The sequence below is a fragment of the Notamacropus eugenii genome, chromosome 5 (assembly GCF_028372415.1).
Source record: "Notamacropus eugenii isolate mMacEug1 chromosome 5, mMacEug1.pri_v2, whole genome shotgun sequence".
NCBI lineage: Eukaryota > Metazoa > Chordata > Mammalia > Diprotodontia > Macropodidae > Notamacropus > Notamacropus eugenii.
In genome coordinates this window covers 52,774,278-52,786,709 of record NC_092876.1, presented here as the reverse complement: position 1 = coordinate 52,786,709, position 12,432 = coordinate 52,774,278, and the positions used below count along the sequence as shown (strand labels likewise).

Here is a 12,432-nt window from a genome sequence, read left to right as displayed (position 1 = left end):
TCTGATTTTACTTAAATCCCATCTTCTAGAAGTATTACCTAATTCTCCTTAATGCTAATGCCTTCCCTTTACAAATTATTTCCAATTTATCCTGCATGTATCTTGTCTGCATGATGTCTCCCCCCATTTGACTGTGAGCTCATGAGAGCCAGGGACTGGCTTTTGCCTTTTTTGTATCCCCAATGTCTGGCACATTGCCTGGAAACACTACAGGCATCTAATAAATGCTTACTAAGTGACTAATGGGGCTATCAAGAAAGGCCTGGCAGTGCAGCTATGCTTTGAAGGAAGTCAGATGGATGGAAGCAAAGGGAGGAGAGAATACCTCCCAATATGAGGAACACTACTGAAAAGCACAAAGGATGCAACAGCAAATATGTAAGGAAAATAGAAGTACGCCAGCTTGATTGAAACGGAGAAGTATTGAGAAATTGGACTAGAAAGGTAGAGAGGAGCCAGACTGTGATTTGTTTGGGGGTTAGAGTGGCTGCAGTCTATGTTTTAATAATAGCAATTCAGCACTAAAGGAAGTTATTAACAAGTATCAGTTTCATTAGCATTATAAAGATAGTTTGGCACCAAGTGCTTAGCAAAAATAAGACTACAAGAATCCCAGAATTTTTTAGTTAACAGGAACCTCAATAGCCACTCAATCCAAAAAAGAATCACCACAACACAGCCAATAAGTAGGCTTTAGGTCTTCGCTGGAGCCTATTACCTTCCCAAGGTATCCCACTGGATTCTGGCCAGCTCTCCTTCCTGACACCAAGCCTAAACTTTCCTTTTTGTGACTTCTATCCATAGTTCCTGGTTCTGCCCTCTGGAGACCAAGGGCAGAACCCTTGGTTCTCATTCCTCTTCCACATGACAGAACCTCAGCCACTGGGAGAGCAACAATTACCATCTGCCCCACTCCACCCCCCCACCCCACCCCCCCGCCAAAAATACATAACAAACAAACAAATAAATATCTCTTAAACAGCACACAGTCTCCCTTCAACCAATCTTCAAATACCATGGATTGAAGGTCTGCTCCTAATACTACCCTGACTGCTACTGCTCTGGATTTTCTCTAACTTATCCACATCATGGAACTGTGGTTCCCAGAACCAAAGAAGCTCCCTGGCTGTGGCCAAAAGAGAGTAAGTTTAGTGGAACTATCTATCACCTGCTTACTCCTTAAAGCTATGTGATCTTCAGGTAATCCATGATTCCATTAGCATGCTCAGCTCTCATATCACACTGCAGACTTGCTGGGCTCGGAACTCCACTAAAATTTTTAACCCTGTTTTCAAACTGCCATCTGACCAAGCTTGTTCCATTTAGTTCTTGGGTTCTAAAAGTCAATTTCACAAGTGTAAGAGTTTACATTTATCCCTATTAAGCTACAATTTATTAGATTCAAACCAATGTTCTGTCAAAATACTATTTTCTTGTAACACTGTCATCCGCTGATTAGCAAAGGCTCCCAGAGATGTGCCATCTGAAAATTTCATAAGCCCACAAGTCACTGATAACGTTAATGGCCTCGGGTCAAGCACAGATTCCTGCTATAGTGTTGAGAACAACTGAACAGTCAAGAAGTCATGGATTCAAACCCTGCTTCACTTACTAGCTGTGTGATCCTAGGCAAGTTATCCTTAATGTGCCTCATTACCTTTATCTGTAAAATGAAGGGGTTCAACATGGGCCTCTTTCCAGCTGTAAATCGATCATTCTTGCAGAGCTGCAACCAAACCAATAATAACTATTCTTTGGAACCAGCCATTCATCTAGTTGTAAATACCTCTATATCTATCTTTTCCATGACAGTAGCATGAGATACTTTTGTCAAATGCTTTCCAAGGACTAGGCACTGCAAGCCCTAGGCCCTATTAAGTTATCAGGGCATCTTCAGCAATATTACTACTTACTTCAACCCTAACTGTAATGACCAATTTTGGCCCAGAGAAAGGACGATGACATACCATTCCCTTCTCTATAGAAAAATGATATGTGTGTGTATGTGTAAATGATATATATACATACACATATATCTGTGTATTTATTAAATAAAGTCACTTGTGTTGGTCAGTTTTGATTACTTTTTTTCCTCCAATTTACAAGGGAGGTTCACTTCACAGAAAGCTGAGAAAGGATTCTGAAATAAAAACAAAAAGAAGGCATTAACAATAAAATTTGTCTTTAAAAAATTACTAGCAAATAGCGTGACAGTTGATGGTGAAGGTAAAGAACAGAGAACTCTATTCCAGGTGTATATTCAACTGTCTGAGTTGGCCAAGTGTCAGCCAGGGATCATAAATAACAAACTAGTTGAGAATAACCTCTGGTGGTCATTCACTGATGCCCAACAGATGAGCAATTGTTTGTACTGCCCAGAAGCAGAAATCCATATAAATTATGGGGAAATATGAGATATGGGGCAAATTATAACCTGAGTTTCAGTTTCCTTTCCTGTAAAATGAGGCTGTTTCACTAGAGTCTCCAAGGTCCATTCCAGCTTTAAGTTCTATAATTCTCTATCTTCAGGAGAAAAAGTATATCACATGAATAATTCTAGGTAAACCAGGGATTTGCTAGGCAAAATAAAAATTTTAAGGTTTCTAACCACTTCTGCAGCATAAAAATCCCAATTTACTTATGTATCTGCATCTGAAATTACTGTTGCTATCACAAGAGAAGTGAAAGAAATTGAAGAAAAATAAGTATCTTAAGTCAATCAATTTAGTGCAATTGCCATGCATTAATTTCCTTTCTGACACGTTTCAGTAATTTTTGTTAAAAATTAAAATGGTATGAAAAATGTCCATAGGTGCCGATTCACATCTTTCGCAAAATACTCAGCAGTTTTTCTGAACCCCTGGTGTTCTTTCACACCTACAATGAAAAAACACATCACTGCTCCACAGACTATTTTCACGTTTCTTACTACACAGCTACATGGCAATGTAGAAAGGGATTCAAGTAGAAAGGGAATTCCCAAGCTGTACAAAAGCCCATCCCACTTGTTGAGTTTTCGGTGCCTTCTCAGAGGAGTGAAAACATAATAACACCTGGTGTTCTCAAAGCCTCAGTTCTCATTCACCTAAAATTACCTACTGTGATACACCGAACCACTAACAGTCATGTCCAGTGAAATCCACAAGCATTTACTAAATACGTGCCAGGCACTGAAGCACAAGAGACACAGTACCTGCTTCCAATAAGCTCATATTCCGATGGGGAACACAACATACAAACAGTTAGGTACCAACAGGTATATTCAGAATAGATGGGAGCCAATCTCCAAAGGGAAGGCACTAGCAGCTAGGAGGCCCAGGAAAGGCCACCGGCAGAAGGTGGAATTTGAACTGCAGCCAGTACAAAGGCACAGTGACAGAAGGTGGATGTTAAAGGATGAAAATTATATGTAAGAAGACTCAAAGGCAAGACAAGTCTGAGGTCTGAAGAGATTTCAAGTATTTATTCTATCTGACATAAAAAACCCTTCCTAAACAAAAGTCCAGACCTCCAATAACATCATTTCAAATGTGCATAATTCAAATGTTAGAAAAAAACATAAAATCCAGTTGCACGGTAAGAACGAATGCTCTCTCAATCTAAACTGCTTAAGAGCTAATATTTAAATATATAGTCCTTTATAAATACTCTAATGGCTACACAATTTCCTCCTCATGGGTATTCCCTCCACTGGTAAAGATCACAACTCCTCCAGTCCTCATAGTGATACTTGGCCACCAACTTCAAGGAGAAGATCCACTCGATGAACTGAAGACCCATCTCGTTCCTTTAATATCAGGGAAGGGAAGCACTAGTACACCACACAAGCTGTTCGTCTCCTTGTTACTCCTCAATCTCAGTAAATTCCAGGTCTCCCTCCTTTTTGCAGTATGTATCTTTAATGATGACTTAAAAGCCATTTATAACATACAAATTACTGTTGGGAATAGGCTGCCACTTACTTACTCTAGCCCAAACTTACTCTAATCCAAACTAACAAGACTTTATTTATAAGTTACTACTATGTGCAAGGTACTGTTCTAAACACAGAAGATAAAAATTCAAAACTGTCCTTGCCCTAGAGGAACTCTCATCTGAAGGGAGAAGAAGGAAAGATAGAACATTTGATCAAGTACGTAGATGTCTAAGGGCAGGAATCTAAAGGAATAGGGAAAGGCTTCCCATAGCTGGTTGCTTCATTCTGTAGTCCTTTGGGTCACTTGCAAATCACTTAGCTTCATTTAGGTTTTGTCAGATTTCAACTCAACTCAATTAGCACAATGTTATCCAAATAGAAGAATTCAGACAACTTTGCTATAGATAAACTATTTCTTTTCTACTTCCACTGTGCAGAAAAGAGAGGGGAAGAGGCTTGCCTCAAGTCACCCAGTGTGTCCCATGTTTCCTTCACTACACCACACTGCCTTCTTAATGTCAGCCTTACCTCTTAAGAGCTACAAGAAGGTAAGATATCAGCTAATGTTTCAAGATTTAAGTCTGATTAAAACAGCTTGATTTTCAATCTCTGAGCACTGCAGAGTGGCACAAGCCTATACAAAGATACCCTCAGCAGCGAACAGAACTTTCTGATATCCCCATCATACCCAACAGAAAATGAAAACCTAGTAGAGAGTAAACGTTTAATTTTGCAGAACTAGACTGGGAAAATGAGGCTGATTGGGACTTTCCTTTTGTTTAAAATGTGAAGGCCATATATCTGTGAAGGCAATAGTCCTCCAATCATATTCAGCCTTGCAAATTTTTACAATATAGCATTAAAAGACCCAGTTAATAATATCTATAGACAATGACCCTTCACCCCCAAAATAAATGAATAAATCAGTATTTAGACTAATCTTCTTTAGGTTAAATATACTTTTTTCTTAAATCAAACAGGAAAGGAAAATTCAATATGACTCAAAGCAGCAATTCTAAAAATTACGCTATAAAGAATCAGCTTCCAAATAAAATAATATTAAATTGCTATATATCGGTATGTAATATTTCAAATGACTGCTATCAGAGAACTTCCTTTAGAAACTTAACCATATAGTCTTAGTGCTCATATAAAAAGAAAAAAGACAGGATGTTATTCACAATTATAAACAAAGAACTCACCACTGGCTTTCCCAGGTGGTCCAATCAAAACACATATTCAAAATGCATTTCATTAACTGTCATAAAACAATAATTATATACTTTACAAAAATGGAACTAGGACCAAAAACATAAAGCAAAACTAATATTCTAAGAAAAAAGATTACTGAAAAAGCTAAATATGAGCTATAAAGCAATTTTTGTGACTGAAAAATCTAAGATATCTTTCCTGCAAAAAGCTCAAACTACTTTCAGACAACTTTCCATATCCTAAGTAAAATGTTCAGGAGGTATGTATAGTCTCCTCTTCAAACCTGAGGAGACCAAGGCAGAAAGAAAGACCAAGTTCACAATCTGCGGTCTCCTAACTCTCAGTCATGCCAGGGTTCTGCAGACTGTAGCACAAACCACTTAAAAATGCCAGGGTTCTCACAGTGTGGCTAGTGCATAGAGGGCCAGCCCTAGAGTCAAAGTTCTGACTCCCGTCTCTGTCCCTACTGGCAGCGGGTAAGCAAGTGACTTGCCCTCTCAGCATTCAAAAAAAAAGATAATTTCTAAGGAAGATTGGAACTTAGAGAGAAGCCACTGTTAGGCTTTGGTAGAGGAAGTTGCCACACTGAGAGTTTCCTATATTAACAAAATCACAGGTGCAGAAAATTAAAAAAAAAACAAAAACCCTTAAATTTGCCAAACTATCACTACCACTACCCTCGAAAGGAACTGAGCCAAAAGCAGGTTAATGTCCTCCAACAAATTACTAACAGAGATGAATAAGTGTGTCTAGTCTAGAGTATGACCAACGAAGCAACTTCCACTGTTACAAAAGACCTCTCTAAACACTATGCAAAAGGCATTCACTATACTTGATACAAAACTCTAGTCAAATCTCAGCAAATGCTAAATTAAAAAATAAATTTGAAATATAGTCATGCTGCCATATTTCACACAACTAAACATAGAGACAACATCATCAATTGCAATAAGTATAATTCCATATATCAAAGCAAATTTTGTCACCATTTTTTGTAGAATTATTTTGAGCTATTTAATGTTTATGAAAATACTAGGGACTAAGACCCTCAAAAAGGCTTAAGGCAGTCTTATTATAGAGAAGTTCATATAAATTGTATTTTATCAACTTCCAAAGTATACTTCCAAACAAGAATCTCACTTACAATGCTAACACTTGCATTTGGCTGTGTATATTCCAAGTATAAGGTGCTGAGAAATGTGTATACATGTAGATACACATACACACACACACAAACACACACACACACACACACACACTCTCTCTCTCTCTCTCTCTCTCTCTCTCTCTCTCTCTCTCTCTCTCTCTCTCTCTCTGCTGAAATGGAAACAAAAACAAAACCCTCAAAGCAACCACACTGAGCATGTACTGAGATAGTTAGGTATTTGGAATTTTCCATATAAGGGTAATCTGAAATACACTGGTAAAGATACATAAACACACAATACTTTCTTTGCTGGAGATACGACGTGTATCTTCAGCAAAGTATTTTAGTTTCTAAGGAAAAGAGCATTTGTTTTTATGCTGCCCTGTATACAGACCACAAGCATATTATTCAGTAAGCATCTTTTTCAATCACATCAATTTATTAAATACCCATTATGTGCCAGAAACAGTGCTGGAGAGTGGGCGTTGGAGTAATATAAAGAAAAAACTCCAACACCACTTGTCCTCAGGAAGATTACATTCCACTGGGGTGCGGTGGATGGGTATATGTACAAGTAAGTGGAAAGGATGTACAACATAAATAAAGCAATTTTTGTTGAGAGTTGTCAGGAAACGCCTCATTAAGGAAGAGGAGCTTGTGCTGTGCTTTGAAGGAAGGACAGAGATTCTAAAAGACAGAAGTGCATATCATAGCCATGAGGGACAGACTATATAAAGTCACAGAAGCTAGAGATGAAAATGTAGGGTGTGGAACAAAAGCCAATTTGTCCTGATCAAAGAACACAGGAAGAGGGGTCATGTGTAATTAAACCTGGAAAGGTATGCAAAATGGATGGACCTGGTAATAATTCAATCCTGGAGACACTCATAATCAAACTGACTTTCATAAAAATTCCCTGGCTCCAAAATGCATAAGGGTAGTGTCCTGAGCAAAACTGCCAAAACAGAACAATTTACAAAGTCATAAAATCAAAGAGCATAAAGAGACTTCGAGGGGGCAAGAGGTTCCTTCCTGGTCCTCAGAAAGGACTACATGCACACCATAATAGTCAGATAAAAAAATCTTAAAAGGTCTTCAGAAAAAGATGATAAAGCACCCTCACCAGCCCAATACAAGCAAAATCACAGTGTCATTTCAGAGCTGGAAAAATTCTTGTAGATCATCATCAATCCAGAGCCCTCTCTTTACAGATGAGGAAACTGAGGACCAGAAAAGCTTTTAAAGAACGTATTGCACAGCTTTCAGACTCAGACATAAATATTTTGGATGATTCATGGGTATTTAAATACACGATTCTAACCTCTACAAGGGAATGAGAGAATGTTATCTCAGACCTTTATATCAAAGCTATAGATGACACTTATATGGAAAATTCCAATAGCTAACGGCGTCAGCACATGCTCAGTGCAGTCACTGGGAGGACTGCTTTTGTTTCCACTTTAGCAGCGTGATGCGTTGTAACAAATGGGGTCAATGTGAAGTCCAGGACCTCAGTCCCAATACTGGCTGTGCTAAAGACTATTAGACCTTGGGCAAGTCACTTCGTCCCCTCCCCCACACCTGATTTTCCTCATCTGTAAAAGGAGGGTGAACTAGAGGATCTCCAAAGTAAGTGGTAACTCTAAACTTTCTGATTTCCCATATGCAAAAAGTGACATCATGCAATGTTCTTTGTACAGAATTAAGAATAGTTTGAAAGCAAGGCTTACAGAGGTACACAAACAAGGCAGCAAATTGCAACCTGGGTCAATAACTATAAAAGCTTAGAATAAACCAATATTAGGAAAAAAAACTAACTGGGAATAAGGCATTTCACCCAACAAAATCACTACTACTCACTGCTACCTGTGGAGTTCTTGTAGATGCCTAGAGAAGGATTAACAACACAACTTGAAACTGAAGGTTATTTATTCCAACTGCAAGGGCAGAAAAAAAATGCCTAAATTCTAGAAAATCATCTAAATTTTGTATGTAATTAAAGTTGTACAGGAATGCTTTATTTGAAAATTCATAAAGAAGTCTGTTTAAGTAAACCTTATCCCCAAGACCTCTCTCCACAAGATGTTTTGTAAAAGCCCTGAAATATTGACACATGGTTTAAAACAAAAAAAAAACTAAGAATCTTAGTAAAGGGGCCCACAGCAAACAAAAATGATACACAAAGAAAAACTGAAATATGGGAGGACATAATTTTATGGATCGTAGCCAGAGAATCCAAAATCTGAATTTCCCGAATTTGAAGTTTTAAGAGGAAAAAAAATACTTTACCAAATGTATTATCAACATATATGCAGGCAATGTTCTCAAACATAACATTTTCAAAACAGAACAAAATCAAGCCCTTCTCTGAAAACTTTTGGAGGAACTACAAACTTTTTTGGAAGTAATAACAGACCATAGCTCTCAATTCCTCTTCCTTATCTTGTGAACATTTTCACAAAGAGAAGAGACATTTTTCTAAGATGACTAGAACTCAAATACAACAGCTCAAGTTAAAATTAACTACAAATGCTAAGGAAAATAGAATCAAGGAAAACATTGATTTTTTAAAAACTGCTTAACATTTTTTCATTTATATTTTAAACAAGTAATCTGCAGAAACGGTATTTTAAAAGACCAACCACTCTCCTTTCCCCCATAAAAAATCACATTAGAGTTTAGGCTGTTTGAGTGCAACAGTGCCCAGACAGCAGGCACTTATGTCCTCAAGTCTCAAAGCTCCAAACCGACAGGTGGAAATGGAGAAAACCCACAACATCCTTCTTAGGTCTTGAAAAAAGATCCCCCTGAATAATTTGCAGAAACTGTTACTAATTTATCTTATATTACTGAAAATGCTGGCTAGCACTTATAAAGGATGGCAGACCTGGAGGCAGGTCCTACTATGAGCCCCATTTTCCTACGGGAAAACTGAAGCAGGTTAAGGGACTTGCCAGGGTCCCAGAAATCTGATGTCCTGACTCCAAGTCCTACGCAGCCCAGCTTCCCAAGGCGCAGCTGGCTCCCGGGAGCCGCAGGACGGCCAGGCCAGGCTTCCCCGTCCGAGGCTGGCTAGCCCGGGCTCGGCGCCCGTCCCCAGCCCACTTTCACAAAGCCGCTTCCTAGGAAGCTACAGGGGCTGCTTCATTCGCCCGCGATGTATGCAGGCACGCTAATGAGCTGCGGCAATTTGAGGGCACTACGAGGGCCAGGACGGGCTTCAGAGCCGGACTGGGGGGCCCCGGAGGGATCCACCTCGTCTTACAGGTGGGGAAACTGAGGCCCGAAAAGGCTCCTTACACAGAGGCGCAGCATCAGGACAATGCCAAACGGGGTCCTGCGACCCCAATCCGGAATCGTGCCCCCTTCTCACACTTGGCCACGAGAAGACTTCAACGCGAAGCGGTAAGTGCAACTCGAAATCAAGATCTATAAACGGGGAGGGGCCCCGGCAGGTAGGGAAACCAACACGCATCCCTGCCCCGCAGGAGCCCGCAGGGAAGGAAGGACGCGGCGGCGGGGGCCGCCGGGTGCGGGGCTGCGGGGCGGCGGGGCGGCGGGGCGGCGGGGGGCGGGCCCCGCGCCTCGCACCGAGCCGGGGCTGGGAGCGCGCTGGGCGCGTGCGGCCGGGCAGGTGCACGCGGCGGCCGGCGGAGCCAGAGTGCGAGGTCCCTGGGCGGGCGCGCGCCCCCCGCCTCGCCCGCTCCCCACCCCCACCGCCGCCCGCCGTCACCTGCCTCGCCCCCCTCCGTCCTCGCGCGGCTCCCCCCCCCCCCCCCGCCCTCCGCTCCCCACCCAGGCGAGCAGACGGATAAACGGACGGACGGAGGGGGCGGCGGCGCCGTCGCTGCCCGGCGGGGCTCCTTCCCGCCCTCCCTCCGCCAGCCCCGGCCGCCGCCGCCCTCGGTGGGCCCGGGCCGAGCCGCTTACCTGCGCCCGCCGCCTTCGCCGCCACCCGCGGCTCTAAGGATCCCAGAGCAGGCGCAGCCGCCGCTGCCGCTCCACACGCCTCAGGGCCCGGGACTCTCGGGACGCCATTTTGTCTCCCCGCCGGAAGTGACGTCGGGGGCCGAGCCGGCGGGAGGGGCAGGGCGGGGAGAGAACGGGACCGAGGGTGCGGGACCGGAGTTTTGTGACCGGGGCGTGTTTACTGCATGGAGCCCCTCGCTTTACAATTCATAGCAGATACCCATGAACCAGGCCCCACCCCTGTGGGCCTCAGTTTCCCCATCCGTAAAGGTGGAATTCCACGGCCTCGAACACTACGATCCCACGAAGATTACCCGAACGGCGGCGAATGCAAACTCAAAATAAAAATAGAGCCCAACTCCGTGACCCTAAGGAGTGACCTTCTCAAGGCAGGATTCGAACCCGAGTCTTCACCTTTCCAACCTTCCCCCCTCTCTGCTCTTGTCCTCATTGCCCCGCCCTTGGGGCCGCTCCAACCCCCTCATTCTACTGAGGGAGAAACTGAGTCCCAAAAGGGTCTCGCCCAAAGTGAACACCTCCTGGGATTCGAACCCAGGTGGCCAAATCCGGACTCCTAAGCTCTAGGGATGGACACGGACGTGTGGACATCAAACTCAACATTTACAAAATAATGCACCATCTGCCCCCCCAAAAAACGGTGACCCCTCTTTCAAACATCTCCTTAACATCCTTCCCTCTGGTCTTTGTAGAGACTGCCTCTCCTCTCTGTAATGGTATCGCTTTAAACTCTCCATCTCCTGGAATTGCTAGTTATATTCAAGGTTCAGCTCCAGAGCCCTGCATGACAACTCTCCCCACACCCCTCCTCCCCCTTTATTGTTGCGTTTCCAAACACCAGAAATACTTTGTATTTGTTTTGTATAAAATTTCATATTTACTTATCTACGTCCAAATTGTCTCCCGAGAGAAGATGACCCGCTAAAGGCAAAAATTGTGTTTATCTGTGTCTCCCTTTTAAATTGAATTGGAGGCCACCTCAGTGAAAGGAAACTGAGGACCAGAGGTTCAAGTTCACAGGGATAGTAAGGAAACTAATTTCAGATCCTTTGATCCCAAACACAATACTGTTTCCTTTTTTTCTCGCCTCTCCCATCTTTATTCCTTCCAGAACAAGTTTCCTAAAGTCTCCCCAGCTTTAAAGCTTCCATCTCCAGTCACCTGATGAATATCTGGTCAGTGGATCCAGATGGCTCTGGAGGACAAGTGAGGCTGGTGACCTGCACAGCCCTCCCTCACTCAAAACAAAGTCAATTTCAAGTCATGTCAGTTTCTCTGATGTCATGGTCTTCTTCGGCAACTAAGGAGGAACCCACACACACACAGCTGAGCGTCCTTCAAGCAGGATGCACGTGGGATGCAAAGGAAAGATTTAGCATAAATAAACTTTTTCCATGAGCATACTGTGCCCACTCCCTTATCCCATCACATTTCAGAAAGGACATTTGATAACCTCAAGAAAGGCAACCAGAGGGTAAAATGGTCTCAAGGACATGCAATAGAAGGATGGGCTGAAGGAACTAGTGATGGCTAGACTAGAGAAGATAACTCTCTTTAGGCATTTGAAAGGTTGTCATGTTGAAGAGGTTTAGGCTTGTCTGTTTGGTCCCAGAGACAGAAGTAGGAATTAGGATAACAGCTCCGTTAGCCTGGTGGTTAGAGCACTGAACCTGAAGATACTTATTAACTGTGTGCCCTGAATAAATTGTTTAATCTCTGGCTCCATTTCCTCATCTGTAAAGTGATTGTTACGAAGATCAGTGACGGGGTATTTGTAAAGTGGTTTGCAAACCTTGAAGCCCTATATAAATTACTATTTATTACTATTATATATTATATTGCATTACAATACATATATGTATCTAGTACTATTAGGATAAAAGTTACAAATGGGGTAAATTTGGACTCGGTACACTAACACTAACTATCATGAAATGGAATGGAGTGCCTCCTGAAGGAATGGCCTCACTGGAGGACTCCAAGCAAAGTTCGATGGCCACTTTTGTCAGGTGTGTGGTAGTGGGGACTCTTGGACTGAATGTCCACCAAGGTGCTCCCAGTTCTGAAATTCTATGACAATAGAGTCATTCATTACTGGAAGGGCACAGGATTTTAACTCTGCCATATACTATGTGACTTACTGATACTGCTACTAGTCTAGTACAGGCCC

At 42.4% G+C, this 12,432-nt stretch overlaps 1 protein-coding gene across 7 annotated transcripts in view; it reads right to left on the bottom strand.

Moving 5' to 3' along the window:
* The window catches only part of PRDM2 (PR/SET domain 2), a 194,930-nt gene extending 183,854 nt beyond the window's left edge, over nt 1–11,076 (bottom strand). For 4 of the 7 annotated variants that reach the window (XM_072608927.1, XM_072608930.1, XM_072608931.1 and 1 more), the window contains exon 1: nt 10,206–10,335. The gene's annotated coding sequence lies outside the window, so the exon portion shown is untranslated. Of the gene's footprint in view, nt 1–10,205 lie in introns of all 7 variants that reach the window. The other 3 variants (XM_072608928.1, XM_072608933.1, XM_072608934.1) reach the window with 2 other exon arrangements.
* Nucleotides 11,077–12,432: the final 1,356 nt, after the last annotated feature.